Below are 20,287 nucleotides of genomic sequence, written 5' to 3'. Positions count from 1 at the left end.
CAGTTCACCAGAAATGCTTGCATGAAAATGCTTCCTGTTTGCAAACCAGCTTTCTCTCCCCTCATCCCCTCGCGTGAACAACCGTAAGTTTAAGCTTCATCAGCATCACCGTGAACCTGCCTCTGGCAGGGACCCTGTGTTCTCCTTTCACTGTTGTTCCCCAATATCCAGAACACAGGGCTCTGTGCTCGCTGAGCCCAGGCGGGAGAGATGAGAGAGTGATGGGCACCTCAGGCCAGTGTGTCTCAAAGCAGGGTGCATCCAGCCACTTGAATCAGAATCACCTAGAGAACTGGTCAAACGGTAGGTTCCAAGAACTAGAGGATCTGACTCTGGGGTAGGACCTGTGAGTCTGCATTGGTACACACGCTCTAGATGGTGCTTAAGCCTGAGGACCACTGCTCTGGGGCCGTTCTCTCTACCTAGTTGGGTCATTGGTGGGACAACAGTCCTCAGTGACTCCAAAGGCCTCATCCAGGACCTCCTGAAATGGGGGCTGGGCAGAGGCTGCATTCAGAAGTGGGGGATGCATTGAAGGAGGTGACACCACACCCCCAGCCTCCCTTCTCCAACTTGGCTTACTGCCAGGCTCCAGGAGAAGCCCTCCTGTCCTCACTGTCCCCTCACCACACAAACAGCGTGCTTCTAGCTCAGTGTCTGACCCCTACATTAAAAAGCCAAGTGGAGTTGAGCCGAGGATCATTTGTAGCGGTGTGTAATCCCAGCATCCTTCTCTCAAGACACTCCTGTGCCACAGAGGCCCAGGCTTCCTGGCAGTAAGTTACACATGGCTAAGCCTAGAGATTAAACTTGGAGGGCAAAAGGTTGGTAACACGGCCATTAAATCCTCTGCGTAATTACCTAAGAGCTTCCAAAGAACTGAACTGAGTACCCATCTTTCCCCAGGAATGTATGTGGCTCAGAATGGCAGCCATGGGAGATGAGTTGAGAGAGAGAGAGACTAGCATTTACTGAGATGTGCTATGTGTCAGACACCATGCTCGTTGCCAGACATGTAACCCCTGTTGCATCTGACAACAATTCTATCGGTCTGAATGACTGCCCTTATTGCCACCCTCATCTTAAAAAGGTGGTGCAGGGTAGCGGTTCATTGCTTGGACTCTACCATCAGATTGCCCTGAGTTCAGATCTCAGCTCTGTTATGTACCAGTTACATAACGTTAAACCTCTTTTGTCCTATCTCCAGAATCCTAGGGTTGGTGGAATTTTCAATGAGCCGATGCTTAAACATGCTTAGCATCATACCTTACATGTAGTAGGTGTTCAAGAAGTATTAACTGCTATTACTTGAATTAATATTTTTTCATAGAAAAGAATTGGGGGACTTCCCTTTTGGTCCAGTGGTTGAGAATCTGCCTTCCAACGTAGGGGACGTGGGTTTGACCCCTGGCCGGGGAGCTAAGATCCCACATGCAACTCAGCCCGTGCACCACAACTAGAGAGAAGCCCGCGCACCACAGAGAAAGATCCTGAGTGCTACAGCTAAGACCCAACGCAGCCAAAAATAAATACATAAATAAATAAATATTATTAAAAAAGAAAAGAACTGGAACATAGAGAAGGTAAGCACTTTTCCTGAGGAAATACAGAGTAAGTGATGCAGACAGTCTCAGACCTCGGGCTCTAAAACCTATGCTCAATCCCATTGGATTGTAAGAAATTTGGAGTCAGCTCAAGAGAAGTTTCCCCCTTCACTGGCTACAAATGATAAAATTCCCTTATCCCTCATCTAGTATGTGTCTTACAGGGTCTGCCACTTAGGAACCAGCCAACTGGCAAATGTTACTCGCTTTTACTCCATTTATTCTTCAGTAATCAGTTACTGAGCATCTGCTGTAAGGCACTAGTCTTGACTCAGTGCTGTGTGGGACAGTCTTAGTCCTCCAGAAGTTTTACCATCTTGGTTGGGAGCTAAGACACACTATGCGGTATGCATAGATGTTGGGGTGCTGGGGCGCTGGAGTATCGCTGAGCTGGTAAAGGACTGGTAACATTTCCTCCTTTTCATGATCAGTCTGAATATACTGACATTGTCCCACAGGAGGGTGAATTGACGAGAGACCCCAACACTCAAGCTCAAAAGCTTAGACTCAGGTTTTGACCCCTTTCACTCAATGAGTCAGTGTCAAGGTTCTACCAAGTCTTCCTTACAAAGGGTTATTGCATTTACCCTCCAGTCTCACCGCTCCCCTCCCCTTCGTTCCTACAACAGGCTCCTCACTAGCCTCCCATCTTCCAGCCTCTTTCATGCCAAATCACTCGTGCACTGGGCCACAGCTAAACTGCTCAGCCTGAAAATTCAGACTCTTCATCAGCTACATCCACTCTGCAGACCCAATATGGGGTTATAGCAAGGGCACTGTGGTTCCAAGAAAAGGGTTGAAATTCTGCCTGTAGATCTTAAACTCTCTGAGTCTTCATTCTTCTGTCTGTTAAATGGGGGTAAGAGTCAACTCAGAGGATAAAATGAGAGAGATGTGTGAAAAGGCCTGGCATCCAATAGTAGCTCCATAAATTCCCTCCCTTGCCCCCTACCCCCCAGGCAATCTATTCTGCTCTGCTGGTATCCACTTTCCTGAATTTGCTGGTCCCTGTTTTCTCTGCCATTTCCTCCTATCCTTCCATCCCCAGATGGAGCTTCAAGATCAGCTTGAAGCTCAACTCCTCCATAAAAGCTTTCATGAATAACCCTAACCTATAACAGCCTTTTCTTTCTGTATTTCTATGGCACTTCCTTTGCCTTGAAATGTTAAAATTTGTTTCATATAAGTTCCAACTTGTCCCTCTAAGCTCCTTGAGGCCATTATGCCCCACAGCAGGGGTGGAGGGTGGGAGCATGGGAGTGGTTTAGGAGGTACAATGGGAACTTAATATGTGCTTATTGAATACATGAAGGTGAGAACCCCCACTGTGCACATAGAACACACAGCCGATTTGATGAAAAGCCTCCAGGCACGGAATTACCACTGGCTGTGCCCTTGGAGGAGACAGAGCCAGAAAGCTCTGTCCCTGTTCTCTCTGAAGCTCAGCTCACAGGAAGCACTGAGCTCAAGCCCTGGATGAAGGAAGGCAGACCAGATGCCACTCCTGGCAGGACTCCCCATCCCTTGGCTCTACCCCACCTACTCCCCTATGGTTGCTTCTGCAGGCTCTGGTCAGAACCAGAACCAGTACGGTGTGGCCTGTCACGGACTTGAGCTTGTCACATCCATTTTGAGTGGTCCAGGTTAAAGGCCCCACTATGGCATGAGCCTCAAGTAGTTGGCTCCAGCAGGAGATGCTCTCTCCTAAGCTCCAACCAGTGGCGGTGACCCAGCCTTTCTAAGCCACCAGGTAGCAGCCCAGCACCCACCTTCAGCATCCTGCTCTCCTTTCCCAGGGTTCACAACGTCCAGCCTGCAGGAGGGACATCTCCCTGAGTGGACTTGCCAGTTCCTGCCTAACACCTATGGAGACTGAGATCTTTGTTAAGGGCCAGGATGGAGTCTTCCAGAAAGCCAGAGCTGCCCAGCTGAGGGGGCAATGCTGGAACTGCATGAGAACTGGCGGGGGTGGGATGGATATCCTACCCCATTCTTTAGGATGAGCGGCGCCTGTGCCCGTGGACAAATTCTAACCTACTCTGTATTCTTTAGTCCGCTGTTGGCTTGGAGAGGATGGCACCACACAAAGCAAAAACGCTATGCGTATGAGTTGCACCTGTGCTCTAAAGGCTGCTGAATTTCCCCTCTGTCCTCCTGGCCTTTGCAAGGGAGTAAGAGGCAATATCAGAAGAGCGGTCCTCCTTCCCCGCTCACATCTACCCGCTGTGCCCCCTTCCTCTTTCAGACAAACCTTGCGTGTAAAGGCACAAGAACACCACGGCCCGAGACGCTCAAGCCTTCGCATCTGGCCCCACCCAAGCCCTCCCTCCGGGGTGTGTGCGCGTTAGGGAAAGGGGCCTCTGGCCACTCAGGAGTTAAAACGGCAGCGGGACTGGAGGGGGGCGCGCGGGGGTGGCGTGGCAGGCAGGCGGGGAGGAGGCGAGCGGAGTGGGCTGGGGAGGTTGGGAGAGCGGCGGAGCAGCGAGCGAGAAGCCAGGGGGAGGGGCGGGCAGAGGGGCGCGGGGCGCCGCGGGGGCCTGCTCGCCGCACTTGCGAACGGGCGGCGCGCGGAAGAAGCGCCCCACCTCGGGCGCCAGCCTCCCGCCGGGCGCGCGGGCCCGACGCAGGTGGAAGGCGGTTGCTCCGCCGGCGCCTCCCTCCGGCTCTGCCCCGGGACCACTCCCAGGAAAACTCCGCGGCGAGGAGGCGCGCGCGCGACCCCGCCCCGGGCTGCGAGGGCGGCGCGCGCGGAGGGAGCGGCGGGCCGGCCTCCCCGAGCGGAGCCCCGGCCGGAGCCGGCGGCGCGCGGCGGCGCGGGAGGCGGACGGCGGCCCGGGGTGAGTGTGCGGCTGGCGGGCTGGGGGCCGCGGGGCCGGGCGGCGCTGGGGGAGGGGCGGGCTTCCGCCGCGACGCCCGCGGGGAGGCGGCCGCGAGGTGAGAGGGAAGGAGGGCTGGAGACGCGAAAGGAGGCCGCCGACGGCGCGGGCTGCACCGAGGAGGGGGCGTCCGGGCCTGAATCCGCCCGGGGAGGCCCGAACCGCCCCCAAACTGTTGCTGGGCAGAGCCCGGCCCCGAGATGTCGGGGAGCCGCGAGGTGGCCGAGAGGTTAGGGAGGGCGTGACAGGGGCGGACTCGCCGGGGGAAGCGCTCCAGAGCCCGGGGACGTCCTCTTCCTTGGAGCACGGGTGTCCAGGGTGGCCTTGGTGTCTGTCCGAAGTATCTGGAAGCCGGAGCCGGGCTCCTCCCGGGCGGCAGGGGTCTGTGCGCAGCCTGGGCCGGGACGTTCGGGGTGGGGGATGGGTGGGCCTGGGGCTCAGCCTGCGGGCCCGCGAGTGGAAGGCCGGCGCGGGCCCAGCGCGGCACCCAGCCCACGGGAGGGGCTGGCCAGCCACAGGTGGCGCGTCTGGTCTGCGGGCGGAGGGCGGCGCAGGCTCTGGCTGCCCAGCCAGCGGGGAGCCGCCGGTGGGGGGACACTGAGCCCCATTTGTTGCCGAGCTGAGACGCTGAAGAGGTGCGGGAGACCTGGAGGCTGCGGGTGGGCCCTGGGGGTGTTGCTGTGCTCCCCCTGTGTCCCCGTCCTTCCTCCCCCATCAAACGAACAGGAAGGAAAATGTCAGCTGGGCTTTGTGCTCTGTTCTTCAAGCTGCCGCAGCTCCCATCTGTTGGAGCCAACGCAGCTTCTAATTGGGCAACTGGCAGGGTCGGGAGGGGGTGGGCTGGGCGCAGCGCTCAGTTGCCGGAGATGCACCGGTCGGGCCCTCTACTTGAAGACCCCAGAAGGTGGGGTGGTAGAGAAGACAGACACCCCAGGTCCGGGGAGTAGAGGTGGCTCCCTGCCAGCTTGGTGATCATCCTGGGGAGATCTGGGTCTTTCCATGCACCCTGGCAGACGGCAGTCTCCCTCTTCCCCGCCAGCTTGCCATGGGCTCTGGCCCATGCCTTCTTCCTGAATGAGAAGGCAGGGATCCCCTCCCACTGCCCATTCCTCCTTAAAGGTCCCTCCAACAAAAAAGCACTGGGCATGGGGTGGGCAGGGCTGTGTACAAGGCTCTGAGGCCCCCTTGCCTGTGGGCCCTGCTGTTATTAGGAAAAAGTCACATGTGGGTGGCCTGACCCACTTTCCTGGCTGGCCAGGTGCCCTTATGGGGAGAAGACAGAAAGAGAACGCAGCTAGGGGTCTGAGCCTTCTAGACCCGCTTCCTTCCCCTGGGCTGGCTCATACTGAGTCTTCTCCTTCCCATGGGGGAGAGGGCAGGGAGCGTCCCTCTCGACCTGGGATCAGACCTCATTATTTGGAAAGAATGGAACTAAAGGCCTCAGGTTTCAGGGATTGAGATCTACTCAAGGTCTGGCAGACCCCTGGCATCTAGAAGCACCCCCACATGTACAGCCTACCCCTGCACAGCCCAGCCCAAAGGAGGCACTGAGTGGCAGGAGAACTCAGAGGTCTGCTAAGATGAATTCTACCCAGGCCGAAACAGCAGGTTTCCTCTATAACTCTTCACCATTCCTCCCCACTCCCCGTTCTTTATTTCCTGTGCCTCCCTCCCCCCCCTTCTCCTTCACTCCCCCCTCAAGCATCTCTTCCTCTCCCTTTCCCCTCACACTGCTCTCCCTCTTCTCTCACCCTCTTCCTCTCCCCAGACTTCTCCCTCCCTCCCTTCCAGGTCTGTTTCCACCTTTGCCCTTTGTCTTCTGTAACCTGCCACTTCAACCTCAAGCCAGGTGTGTGCACTCGGCTCCTGGCTCCTGAGCATCCTCAGGGTGGGAACACATGCACTGTTAGCTTTGCTGCACCCCTTTTGCGGAGGAGGGGCCTGGCTGGAGGGCCTGGCAGCCTCCTTCCCCCTGCATGACTCCTGCCCCTCCTACCCGCTTGCTTGCTTGCTTTCTCTTTCTTTTTTTCTTCCTTTCTTTCCTTTATTTCAAAGGAGAAAGAAAATCTACTGCTCTTTTTTTAAAATATTCATTCAGCAATTTATTGAGCACTTACTCTGTCCTTAGCACTATTTTAGGAACTGAGGATACAGCAGTTAAACAAACCTTTATATCTCAGGGCAGAACCATAGTTGTATCTGGACTTCCCAGCGGATTCAGTCTTTGCCCACCAGGCTCTTTCAAAGACCCATTGCTTGTGGGGTTGGTGGGAGGAGAGGTGTGAACAATCGTAGTAAATTGTCACCTTTATCATACTGGATGACCTCTACCATGACAGGCCCATCTTCCTGCAATAAACCAAATACTGCAAAGCTTACAGACCCAGGGTCATCCTGTCCTTAAGACATTTCTGATCTTAAAGGATGGACCAGTTCACATCATACTGTTTATCTGGGAGGGCTGAGTAGAAGGCCAGTGCCTTAGATTGAGAAGGGAGAAAGAAACATTTCTTATTGAATACCTACTAAGCACCCGTCTGTCAGCAGCTTTACAAAAATTATCTCATTCAATCCTCCTCATAACTTCTAAGTTCTAGATTGTCATCTGCTTTATAACTGAGGAAATTGAGGACCAGAGAGGATAAACCACTCGTCCCAGGTCACAGAGATCTCCATTTTGAAATCACTGATTATCTGCAGTTCACTCAACCCCTATGTCTGTGACATCTGGTAACTTATACAGTTATCTGAAGGTTCCATTGTAACCCAGCTTTTCAGGAACATGCCTTGTCTCCCCAGAATATTAAAATATATAAGGATTTGCTGAATGGTTGCATGGATAAGCTTTCTCAAGGGATCAGGGAAGCCTGGAGGAGTTGGGAGAGGAGGCAGGGAGGGCAGTGGATCTTCTTGGTCCCCCACAGGTCTGTAGGCAGGCTGTCTCTCTCTCCACACACACACTCACTCACAGCATTTAAGTAGAGTTGTTGGGAAATTGCTGTTTCCATTCAGGGTCAATGTGTAGGAGCTTGGTCCGTGGCCAGTCTAATGAGTCAGTGTCATTGATGTTCTCAAGCTCCTTGGGCAAGTCTGAATTGTAGAAAAGCTCCAAGGCAAAGAGTGGGGATGGGAGGCTTTCAAGCCTGCAAGAACTACAGGGGAGGACAGGGACAATGGATGGAGGCTGCATGGGACAGGAAAGGGGGAGAGTGACCTAGGAACAGACAAAGGCAAGAGATAAACAGAAACAAACACCAGAAGTCAGGACACGTGCACAAAAAGACACAGTGGGCAGGGGAGACAGCAGTGTGTGGTGGGATTGCTGAGAGAGAGTGAATAAGGATGCCTTTATCTGATACTTTCCGGAGGGCCTTGGTCTCTCTGTCCTGCAGCTCAGAGGCTGGAACATTCACCACATTAGCCTTATGCAGGCGTGTGCTTAGTCAGCCTATCTTTTCTAAGCACCTACTGTATGTTCAGCCCGGTGCTAGAGACAGACACAAATCAGGTGTTGCCCCTGCCTTCCAGGAGTTCACACAGGTTCTAGAGCCACATAGCTGGGGCTCAAATCCAGGCCCCACCACTTCTAGCTGGGTGACACTGGGCAGGTTATCAAACGTCTCTGTGTCTTGGTTTCTTCATGTATGAATGGGATAATAATAGTACCTACTTCATAGAGTTGTTGTGATGATTAAATGAGTTAATACACCTGCTGAGTTTAGAACAGTGCCTGGCATAGTAAGTGCCAGATAAATATTATTATTAAGTAGGGGAGTCAGTCTTAATAATGAAACAAGTGCTATAGTACAGGGATAAGCAGATAAAGAGGTGACTATCTCTGTCTGCATCGGGATAAGCAGATAAAGAGGTGACTGTCTGCATCAAAGGACATAATAATGGGGCAAGGCATGAAAAGGAGTCTACCAGGCAGAGGTGGTAGGCCGGGAAACCCTGGGGCCCAGGAATGGTGTGTGGTTTCCTGGGGCTGTGTTGTGTGTGTACTGCCTTCTCTGGGTACCAGGAGCACCCTGGACACATCCCACCTCAGCCTCTTTGTTTCCAGTGCTCGGAGCTGAGCTTCCAGTGGGGCTGGCAGGTCGCCCGGAACATCCCCACACTCTCCAGCCTAAAACATTTGGCCTTTGGGCAGGGGACCTGGTACATCTCTGCTGGGATTGGTCTCATGACTGTGGCCTTCTAAATGTTCTAAGCCATCATCAAGTAGCCTCTGCTCCACACCCAGAGCTGCCATGGCCCTTGTCCTCTGGCTTCTTTTGCTTCTGCAAACCCAGGAGACACCTTGGCCTGAGGAGTTTCTCTCTGTACATTTCTTCCACCCACACCTTGCTGGCTGCTGAGCATTTGATGGACGTGAAGTGAGTTCCAAGGTGAAGAGCAGGCAGATGGTTCCTGGGGCACTGTTATTCAGCGTCTACCTCGCATGTTGTAATGGCACTAATTATAGCAGCTGGCATTTATTGAGCACTTACTGTGTGCCAGGCACTGTGCTGCGTGCTTTACCTACATTTTCCCATGAAGTGCTCAAAAAATACCCCATTAGCTAGGTCCTCGTATTATCTCTAATTTAAACACGAGGAAACTGAGACTCAGAGAGGTTCAGTAACTTGCTCAAGAACATGTAGCTAGAAAAAACTGAGGGAGGACTTACCCTTCTTTCTGACTGGAGAACTCCTGCTCCTTAATGCCCCCAGAATCCAGTGTCCCTTGGGCCTGGAGGGTGCTGGGGGCATCCTGCCCATTCTCCCCACTCCCTACAGTAAGAAGCTCCCCAAGTCCTGTCCAAGCCAGGGGCTACCTGTCCCCCTTTAGGGACCTTCAGAGAGAATCTCCCTTCTTTTTCCTCTCACAGGTCACAGCTCCTGGAGAACCAACATTGTTTCCTTCTGCCTCAGTTAAGTGCCTTGGGGGCCACATGGAGCCAGTGGCCTCAGAGAAGCTGGACCCTAAGAGTCAGTCCCCAGGGCCACAGTAGTGGGAACCAATGCGAAGGTGACTTCTGGGAGATGTCTTCTCCCAGTGACATGTCCCAGTGACTTCCGGAAGAGCAGGGTGCAGACCCCAGGTGAGGGGGAGGGAGGTAGGGAAGGCTTGGGATAGTGCTGTCAGTGGGGTATCTCTAACAGGGGAGGCTCCTGTGTCTTGGGAAGAGCAAGTAGAATTGTTCCTACCTACAAACATCTCACAGGCAGATCCTTCAGGAGCAAACACGTGGAAGAAGGGGCAGCGATTGTTAGGCAGCCAGCATGGGTCCCCCAGGAAAAGCAGGTCTGTCTTCCCTCATTCTACTGGGGGGTTGGGCAGGTGGGGAGAAAAGGGGCGCGGAGAGAAGAAAGGCAGGGAAGATCGTGTTCCTTTGCAGAGTGTTCTCAGAATGAGCATCAGAGGCAGGCGATGAAAGTGTCTGTCTGGGGCCTGGGAGGGCAGGGCTGGTCATGCCTAGGAGATGAAGCAACCACAGAGGGCTGGCTGGTGGGCAGGCTGGGAACCTAAAAGCTGTGCATGTGGAGGGGAGGGGCTTGACACTTTACCCCGCCTGGCAGTCACCCTGAACCCCTCACTCTACTTCTTGGACAGACCTCCCAATGGGATGAAGGTCATAGGGGCTCACACAGCTCCAGACCTCCAGACCTCAGAAAGTGCTTCTCTAGAGTTGGCCCAGTGGTGAAATGGTAGAATCCCACATCTGGAGGAGACCTAGAGAATTTCCTGTCTATTACCCATCTCTGAGCACACCTGTGCCTTGGCCATCTCAGACCCAGGGTGGGCTGGGCTTTCTTCATTCAGCAAGCATTTGTGAAGCATCTGTGCCAGGCACTGGGGGTATAGGTAACAGTGAGCAACCAGAGATCTCTGCTTTTACAGAGCTTATACTTTATTGTCTGGGGATACGATAAATAAATAGTACAGTTGACCCTTGAACAACACAGGTTTGAACTGTGTGATTTTTGTTTGTTTGTTTGTTTATTTTCCAATAGTAAGTACTACAGCACTACACAATCTATGCTTGGTTGAATCTAGATATGGAGGAACCACAAATATAGAGGGTCATCTATAAATTGTATGCAGACTTTCAACTGTGCATGGAAAGGGTGGGTGCCCCAAACCCCTGCACTGAGTGTCAACAGTGTATTACAGTGTGACAAGTGCTAAAAAGAAAAATAAAGCCAGGAAGGGGGCTAGGAGAGCACTGTTAGGAAGAGGAGACATTGTAGCTTTCTGCAGGGGCCCTCTGGGAGAAGATGACATGTGAGTAAAGATGAAGTGGAGGCAGATGGTAAGGGCACGCCTGGCAGAGGAAGCTGCGAGTGCAAGGGCTCAGAGGCAGGAGGCCAGAACTTGGAGAGCCCTGGAGCTGGGGTGAGGCGTTTGTTTCCTGAGAGTGAGATGATCCTTTGCAGGGTTTAGGGCAGGGGGTGATATGATCCGACCTTTTAAAACCCCAGGGTCTGGGCCATCCGTTTCTGTGTTTTACTAGGTGGCTGGTCAGGAAGTTCTCCAGACGTTGAAGCTAATTTAGTCCATCAGTACTAACCCAGCGAGTCCTCTCATGAGGGACATTGCCTCTTAGGCTGGGGGCGGGGGCGGTAATAAAAAGAAGCAGAAGACACAGTCTTTACTGGTAGGAAACCTACCAGTCAGCTGGAAAGGCAAAACTTATACTCACAAGAAATAAGGAGGGAATAATACCAGACAGTATTTAAAACCAAGTGCTAAACTGTGTGATTTAGACTATAAATGTTATCAGAACTGTGAGCTCTGTGTGGGAGTATATAGGGAACGCGTCCCTGAGGAGGTGCAGCTGATTTGGGCCTTGAAAACGGTGGGGTTTGGATCTGCAGAGGGAGGATTCTCAGGAGGGGAACTGGTGGGGGTGGGGGGGAGGGAGGAAGGGTGGTCAGGCCAGGGAGCAAGGCAGCAGGTGTGAAAGCTGCCCAGGGCAGGCATTTTGCCTCTGGGGCAGCCCCTTCCCTTCCCCAACACCTGGGTTTCTCGTGTCTCCTTCATTCTCTCAGGAAACAGGAGAGCAGCCTTTTAGAGCAGGGGTCCCCAACCCCCAGGATCTAATGCCTGATGATGTGAGGTGGTCCACGCTGATGTCATAATAATAGAAATAAAGTGCACAATAAGTGTAATGCGCTTGAATCATCCCGAAACCGTTTCCCCCAGCCCCCGCCCCGGTCTGTGGAAAAATTGTCTTCCACGAAAATGGTCCCTGGTGCCAGAAAGGTTGGGGCGCGCTGCCTTAGAAAATGGAAACCGTTGGCCAGTGCTGTTGGCCTCCCTTGCAGAGCCAGGTGATCTCTGTCCCTCGAAGCCCTCTTGCTCTTCTCAGGTTCCATTTCCAGCTCGCAAGTTGTTTTCACAGATCTGTTCTCTTCTGATCTGGTGCCATCCACCAGTCCACCCTCAGCCCCGTGATAGTCTGGGGCCCAGTTCTCTGGAATTCCTTTTAGCTCTGTTTTTCTACCCTGTCTGCAGCCCGGCTCCTCTTCTCCCTTCCTCTCACTGCCTGGGCTCCTCTTTGGTAGGTTACTTCTAGAACATGCCAGTTAGTTTCACGTATCGCGAAATGGAAATGAAATTCTGCCCACATGAGCCTCCATCCCCCATGAGGGGTGAATTTGTCTTTCCCCTGGAGAGGGGCCGCCTGGGGCCTGGGGGTTGGGCTCTTTTCTGGACTGTGGAGAGAGACTGCCCTGGGGTGGAGTGGGAGCACTGGTGGAGCCCTCCCAGCCCTCAGCCAGAGAGCTGCAGCCGAGAGTCACAAGGGCGACGCTTCTGCTGGACGGTCTGCTCTCCCTCCTCTGGGCCCCTAGCAGCCTGAGGAAGGAGGGCCCCCAGCTCTGTCCCCGAGGCCTCTCAGCACAGCCACGTCCACCGTGCAGGCCTGAGCCTGGGGCTTGCCCGCAATCCGGAGGAGCTGGAATCAGAGCTGGTTAGAGCCCCTCTTGTAGCCACATGCCCTTGGGCGGTTTCCTTAACTTCTCTGAGCCTCAGTTTCCTCATCTGTACATCTGGGTGAATAGCACCCACTTCATAGGGTGGTTAATGATAAGAGCTAAGTTGCTGAGTGCTTATGATGTGCCAAACGCTTTACTGCATTTATCTCACTTAATCCACATAACACTGTGAAGTAGATGTTATTTTCCCCCATTTTGCCATTGAGGAAACTAAAGGTGAGAAACATTAAGTAACTTGCCCGAGGCCACACACAGCCCGCAAGTGGCAGAGCCAGAATTCAGCCCCAAATCTTGCTGACTCAAGAGCTCTGGTTCTCAACCTCCTCCCCCCTCCCCCTCCCCACCCCGGCATTAAATGAGCTAATCTGTGTGAAGTGCCTGCTACAAAGTAGAGGCTCAATAAAAGTTAGTTCCTTTTCTCCTCAGGCTCCCCAGGGCCACACCTCCGAAGAATAGCTTTGCCCTCCTGCATCACATTTCTTCTCCAGGATCCCTTGAGACATACGATAGAAGTAGGAACGGGAATGAGGTGTCGGTTTATACCAAGGGGGAAAAAAAGGCTGAGAGAGGGTAATTTGCATAAAATCATAAAACACCACAGCTGTGGTTAATACCCAGGGCACCCTTCTCATTAGAGAAAGTGGGGTTATTCAGCCCCACTGGGTCCCAGGCGGTTGGCAGAGACTGTCTTGCAGAGGTGGGAACAGAGGTTGTGCCGTGTTGGGGGGAGGATGTGAGGCCACCGTCTCCCCCAGGGGCAAGTGCTGATCACTGTAGGCCTAGAAATGTGCTAGCAGGAAGATTCTAAAACATGTGCCTTCTGAACGTGGGTACTGTTTCTAGAGTTTATTACAAATAATGTGGGGGCTCCTCTGGATGGATTTAAGAGGGGACAGTGTTGAAGGTCACCGTGTGGGAAGAAGGGCTGCTGTCTCAACTTTTGACTCTCAAATCAGTACACCTCCTGCACCAGGTGCAGTGCCAAGGGACGGGGGTGGTGGGGTGGGGGAGCAAAGGAAAACAAGGACACGGCCTCAGGGATCACCCAGTCTGATGGGGGAGGCTCGTTCACGTGCGTGCATGGACACTTGCGCACGCACAGCTCCATCTGACCTTACCTGGACATGAAAACAAGAACAGGTGACTGCATGGTAATCTGAATAGATGGGTACAGAGGGAAGGAAGGGAAAGAATTGAGACTGGTGGGTTCTCCCAAACAGCCCTCATGCTTTCCTCCCTGGAGATCTCTATTTTGGTGGACACAGAGACCCGTCTCTGTACACCGTGCCAGGACAGCCTCAGCCTGCCAGCGTTCACACCCGATGGGCAGGCCCCAGACTTCCTCTGAATTTCCTTGTGAGGATCCTCCAGGGAGAAGAGGAGGAGTCCAGGTCATAGCATTTAAAACTGATGGCAACGGAGAGTACTCTGGTTATGTGGCTTTCAAACATTTCTAGAAATTGATCCATGTTTCAAAACAAAGCTATATGTATTTTAGGCAGAATAATGGCTTCCCAAAGATGCTCATTTGCTAATCCCTAGAACTTGTAGATTTGTTATGTTACACGGCAAAGGGAAATAAGGTTGCAAATCAGCTGACCTTAAAATAAAGAGGTTATCCTGGATTATCCAGCTGGGCCCAGTGTAATCACAAGAGTCCTTTAAATGTGGAAGAGGGAGGCAGAAGTCAGTGTCAGGGTGATGAGAGGTGAGAAAGACTTAACTGGCCGTTGCTGGCTTTGAAGATGGAAGGGGCCATGAGCCAAGGAATGCAGCAGCCTCAGGAAGCTGGAAAAGGCAGAGAAACAAGTTCTCCCCTAGAGCCTCCACAGAGGAACACACACCTGCTGACACCTTGATTTTAGCCCAGTGAGACCCATTTTGGACTTCTGACCTTTCAAACTGTAGGTAGTAAATTTATGTTGCTTTAAGCCATTAAATTTGCTGTAATGTGTTACCTTAACAACAGGAAATTACTCCAGGCTGCTGAAGTTGGAGCAAAGCCAGGGGACCAGAACCCCACTACTCGGCCTCCTCCTGACCCATGACCCTGGAGGAATCACTTTCAGAACTCGGAGGCTCTGAAAAGCCAGTTTGATGAAATACACTGTGTCTGAAACACAATCTGGTTATTTTCCCCGTGAGGGCCCAGAGAGACGTGGCTCTGTCAGAGGTCACACTGAACTGGTGGACTCAGTCCAGGGCCTGCTCCTGTCCTGTCAGAGAACTCGGGCGGTTATCTGCGTTGGTTCTCTGTCCACGCATCCACTTGCAGCAAATGGATGTGTGTGCTCTTGCCTACAAAAAGCTGGGCACGATGCTGAGCACTGCGCAGAAGCATAACTGAGTTGCAAGTTCAGGAAGATGGGAGAGAGTGGTTGAGTGCTGGTCTTGCCTTGAGCCCTTCACTGACGGGCTTCTTCCTCCAGACACAGGTCAGCAGCTCAGGTTGCTCAGGGCTGTCAGCCTTCCTCTCCCCGGGGCTGGCCCCCAGGTGGGCTTTGTCACAGCCACCTCCTCTGGGCAGAGATGCAGTTCTGTGTAGGGAGGGGGCTTGGCCCATTGGCCCAGCTGCACCTGCCCTCGTGCCGCGCACGAGGCCTTGGGGGAGCGGGGAGCAGAGGCAGCAGAGTCTGGTTGCCCCGCCTGAAATCAGCACCCCACTAGTGCCTTATCGCCCCTCTGCCAGCTGTTTTGGCCTCCCCAGCTCTCCCCACAGAACACCTGAGCCACGGGCCGGCCCCCAGGGCTGCCAGCTCCTGGTGTCGGTCTCCATGGCAACCCCACATTTGCTGTTCTGGTTTCTAATGACTTATTGGCATGTGTGGTAATTTGCAGAGCTTGGCAGTCAGAGCTAGGGGAGCTAGTGAGGAGGGGAGGTGGGGCAGTGAGGGGCGCTTGGCAGTGAGGAGGAGGTTCAGGTTTGGGATGGTGAGAGAGGCACACTTTGTTTCCGGCCCCACCCTTCCTATTCCCTGCTGATTAATATCTGCAGTAAAGGAGCTGCTTCAGGCCGAGGGCCTCCCCTCTCTGAGGGGCATCAGCTCTCTCCAGGCCCCTGAGATGGAGACAGATGGACAGACAGATGTAGAGCACAGCTGCTCACCTGTCAGGCAGCGGTGGGCAGGTGTGGGGGACTGACAGCCATGTTCATCCGTGCAGGTCAGACCACTCGTGTTTTCTGACATCTTGCCTGCTCCCTGGGCCCTGAGAACAAGGGTCCCTCCTGGGCCCAGTAGTCACTCCACCTTGTGGGGAGGGGACGGGGTGGTGTATCCACAGGACAGGTCTTTGCCTCGTCTTGGTCTCTCACACGCTCAGAGAACCAAGCCAGGCGGCACTGAGTGAAATGCCAGATTGCGTAGGCAGTGGGTGAACTAACCAAGCAATCAAAGGGAGAGAGATGAGCGAGGGCCTGACCTTCCCCACTTCTCTTCAGCAAAGCTTATCCAACCTCAAAACCACTTCCCCGGGGCAAGGCAGCGGCGAGCCTCGCCTGTGTGCCATGCAGTCTTCCACACTTCTCTGCCTCCTCCTTCACTTCTGTCTCTATCCTAGTCTCTGTTTAGGCAGAGGGGGAGCCTGGTGTGCTGAAAACAGCACCATCTTTAAAGTTAGATACATCTGAGTTAGAATCCTGGGGCCGCTGTCTACCACTTCTACGACCTTGGACATGTCTCTTAACCTCTCTTTGAGGCTCAGTTTGCTTATCTGTAGAATGGGATTAGCATACCCATTTCACAGGGTTGTGGAAATGAAACCAGCGCACACTCCAATACTTGGCATATAGTAGGCACTAATAAATATTAAAGAATTTAAGAAGTAATCTTTTATCTACTCCAATAAATAGGAGCAATGTGATCAATAGTTTAAAAAAATTCTGGTGGGCTTGGTAAGTTTTTCTTTTTTAAGTATTTGAGAATAGTATTCATTTATTTGGTAAATATTTACTGAGTATCTACTGTGTATAGAGTACTGGGCCAGGTGCTGGTCTTTCTTAATATTTTATGATTAGGGTGCAGTTGGGGTGCCTGTGCATTCTCTAAGCATATAGCATCTGACAGGAAGTGGAGGGGGACGCCAAGGAGGGCTAGTGGCAGAGAGAGAGGGTGAACCAAGGTCAACCATGTAGTGGATCTTCCATGGATCTCTGAGAAGTGGCTGGCCCCAAGACAAAGGTCTGCATTGGGAAGCCTCTGTCTGGGTCATGTGCAATGAGATATTCTGCCCGACTCCTCAGAAATGGTGAGTCTGTTTTTAGAACTGCAAAGTGGATGAAGTGTTCCTCTACTTTCATAAGCTGCTGCTGAGGCTTGAGGGGGCTGCCAGTGATCACCAAGCCACCAGACAGAAGAGGAACAGCTGCACCTGCCCCTCACCTGGGCAGCTGAGCAGATCACAGCTCGCTCAGCTGGTGCTGGGAGGGAGGTGAGGAGAGTAAGAGGGAGTTGGGAACTTGGCTTCTGTCTCTGCCAGCAGATGGACTTCTGCCTGCAGCAGGAGTCTGTCTGTTCTTCTATCAGCCTCCCCACAGCCTCTTCCAAGATGGAGCGCCAGAGATGCGCAAACAGAACGTCAGAGACGGCTGGGGCCCTGGAGAGTGTCTGGCCCACGCTTCCCCACCCTCTCGTTCACAGTGTAGCACACAGACACAACGATAATGGCTCAGGGACTCTGACCCAGGAGCTAAGGGGATCAGTGTCTCAGCACACCTGTAACCCATCTGTGTCTCCCTAACATCGATGGGGGAACTTTAGCTTAGCCAATTCCCCCAACCTGTTTTTATTGATGCAAAATCTGAGGCCCAGGGAGAGGAAAGGACTTGCCCAAGGTCACATAGCATGTAGGTGTCATCAGGACTAGATATACATTTCCCAGCTTCTGACCCTGTGCCATGTCTGTTACCTCTTCTCAAGACTCCTTCCACTTTCTTTTCTGCCCTTCCACTCTGGAGAACATACTTAAGGTGCAAAGGAATGTAATTTCTCCAAGAGATCTGATTCATTTCCGGAGTCTCGTAAAAATGAAGCTGCATCTCCTCCTCCCCCTTATCATCACCAGCCACCCTCTTGTTCAGTGAAGCCTTTGGCATCTGCCCATTGATATCCTTCCCTTTCCAAGTCTGTCCATTGTTCTGCGTGAGATCAGTGACTAGGTGGGTAACTCATTCTACCCCTAGACCCATCAGCCCCTTCACGAGCTTCCCTGCCTCAGCCGCTCATTCCCAGGGTCACAGCCTAGATCTTGCCATCACCTGGAAGTCACCTAATGGAGCATCCTGCTTTCTGTTCACCATCTCCTGCTCCCCAGCTTGTTATCTCAGACTCCCACACAGCCTTATTTTTTTTTTTTTAATAAATTTATTTATTTATTGGCTGTGTTGGGTCTTCATTGCTGCACACAGGCTTTCTCTAGTTGCTGTGAGCGGGGGCTATTCTTCATTGTGGTGTGTGGGCTCCTCATTGTACTGGCTTCTCTTGTTGTGGAGCACAAGCTCTAGGCGCGTGGGCTTCAATAGCTGCGGCACATGGGCTCGGTAGTTGTGGCTCACAGGCTCTAGAGCACAGGCTCAATAGTTGTGGCACACGGGCTTAGTTGCTCCATGACATGTGGAATCTTTCCAGAGCAGGGCTCGAACCCATGTCCCCTGCATTGGCAGGCGGATTCTTAACCACTGCGCCGCCTAGGAAGTCCCCACACAGCCATTTTTAACCTCATTGAGACCTTTGGTCCATTGGGACCTGTGTTCTAGATCCTTTGGTCCATTGCCACCTCTACTTTCTTGCCATCCATGACCTTCCTCTGCCTTCCCTTCTCTGAGTCCAGATAAATTCCATGTTCCATCACTTCAAGAACTCCCCTGCCAATATCCTAAACTCTCCTGCCCCCCTGTCTTTTTATTGCCCCAGTCTGGCACAATCCCAGTTCCAGATTAGTCACTCTATCTGCTGCTTTCTGCCTGCATCCAGACAAGAAACCTGCTAGAGAAAGACAAAATGAGGCAGGTGGGGACCTCTAAAAACTCACCATCAGCAACCCAACTTATCCTTCAAAAGTGCCTGGTGTTCCTACCGCATTCCTGTGGTTATCTCCCTCCTGACTTTCCACAGTGACTGTTTCACACCTCCCTCCCCAAAACTCTACCTACGCCCTCACTCTCAGCTGAGGACCTCACCTCCTACTTCACAGAGAAATAGAAGCCATCAGGAGAACACTCAACTCGTTTCACCAAACCCTCAAACCCACCTGCCTCTGCATCAGCCCTCTCCTCCTTGCCTCCTGACTGAGCAAAGGAGGCCGCATTTCCATTGCAGCCCAGTTCTTCCTCCACCGATGTTCTAGATCCTGATCTCTGGTCTCCTGAGGAACATCCTTCCCACCATGCTCAAGCTTCTCCCATCTTCAACAAAAACAACAACAAAAACCTTCCTCAACGCTACCGCCTGCCACCATCTTATCTCCTTTCTCCGTAGGGGCCAAATTTCTTGAAAGAGCTAGCTCCACTAGCTCTCTTCGTTTCTGCACCTCCCACTCCTTCCTCTGCCCCACTTCAGTCTAGCCTCCTCCCCCAATGCTCTACTGAAACAGCTTTCCGTATCACTAAGTGCAGGGAAGAGTTTTTAGTTCTCAGAAGCATTTTTCACTCCTTTCTGACACTTCTTTTCCCTTGGCTTCTCTGACCCCATATTCGTGGCTTTTCTGGTTATTCCAAGTCTTCTTTGCTGACTCATCCTTCCCTTCTCTATCTTTAAATATTGACATTGCTTATGGTCTGGTTCAAGGTATTCTCTTCTGACTAGATAGCTATCCCTAAGCCATCTCATGAAAGGCTTCTATTATCAGCCACGTGCAGGTGACACCCAAAAGTGCATCTCTAGCCTGCATCTTTCCCTCTGAGCTCCATGTCCTTATGTCCACCTGCCTAGCTGACTAAGTTGGATGTCTCAAGGAATCTCAGGCTTGGCATATCTAAAGACAGAGTCATGATTGTCCTAAATCTCCCACTGCCTCTCCACGCCCTGCCTGATCCCGCTCCAGCATTACCTGGTTTTGGATGGTACCACCTCAAGCCAGTTCTGTGTAGTGGGAGTCACTGTCAGCTCTTTCCCTTATCCCCTTATAACCAGTCCATGCCCAGGTCCTGTCTCATCTCTGGAATAGCACCCATGTCCAGCCACTCCTTCCCATCTGCACAGCCTCCACTTCAGGCTGCCCTTACCTCTCGCCTGGGCCACTGGAATTCCCTTCTAATTCGCGTGCCTACATCTGCCCTTGCCAAATAGCTGCTAGCACGATCTTTTAAGGACACAGATCTGATCTGGTCACAGTGTCCCATACTCTCAAAACTCTTCATTGACTCCCCTACCACCCTCATACTCTACCCTCTGCACGTTGGCTTCTTACCATTCTTTGCTAAACTCTTTGCCTCATGGTTTTCACACATGCTGTTCCCTAGTCCTTAATCACTCTTCCCATTCCATATTTCTCCCTCAATTCTAGTTAGCTTTCAGATCTCAACTTAAATAATCCTTTTTTTTTTTATTTAATTTTTTTTAATTTTGGCTGTGCTGGGTCCTCATGACCCACCGGCTCTTCACTGAGGCACGCGGCCTCCAGAGCGTGCAAACTCAGTAGTTGGCAGCATGCAAGCTTAGGCGCCCCACAGAATGTGGGATCTTAGTTCCCCAATCAGGAGTCGAACCTGTGTCCTCTGCACTGAAAGGCGGATTCTTAGCCACTGGACCAGCAGGGAAGTCCTTCAAATAACCCTTCTTTAAAAAAGCTTTCTCAGGGTACCTCCAGAATTTTATCAGGCCCCTGTTAA

General features: G+C 52.5%; 1 protein-coding gene across 6 annotated transcripts in view; it reads left to right on the top strand.

The window, feature by feature from the left end:
- The first annotated feature begins 4,333 nt into the window (after positions 1-4,333).
- LRRN2 (leucine rich repeat neuronal 2) overlaps positions 4,334-20,287 on the top strand; it is a 61,907-nt gene continuing 45,953 nt past the window's right edge. Inside the window, exon 1 of one of the 6 annotated variants that reach the window (XM_057729940.1) lies at positions 4,334-4,441. The gene's annotated coding sequence lies outside the window, so the exon portion shown is untranslated. Of the gene's footprint in view, positions 4,442-9,547; positions 9,564-20,287 lie in introns of those variants that run through there. The other 5 variants (XM_057729941.1, XM_057729938.1, XM_057729942.1 and 2 more) reach the window with 5 other exon arrangements.

This window comes from Hippopotamus amphibius, chromosome 3 (genome assembly GCF_030028045.1).
Source record: "Hippopotamus amphibius kiboko isolate mHipAmp2 chromosome 3, mHipAmp2.hap2, whole genome shotgun sequence".
NCBI classification, from domain to species: Eukaryota; Metazoa; Chordata; class Mammalia; order Artiodactyla; family Hippopotamidae; genus Hippopotamus; species Hippopotamus amphibius.
The sequence above is the reverse complement of the archived record's forward strand: the minus strand, read 5'-3'. Positions and strand labels throughout refer to the sequence as shown.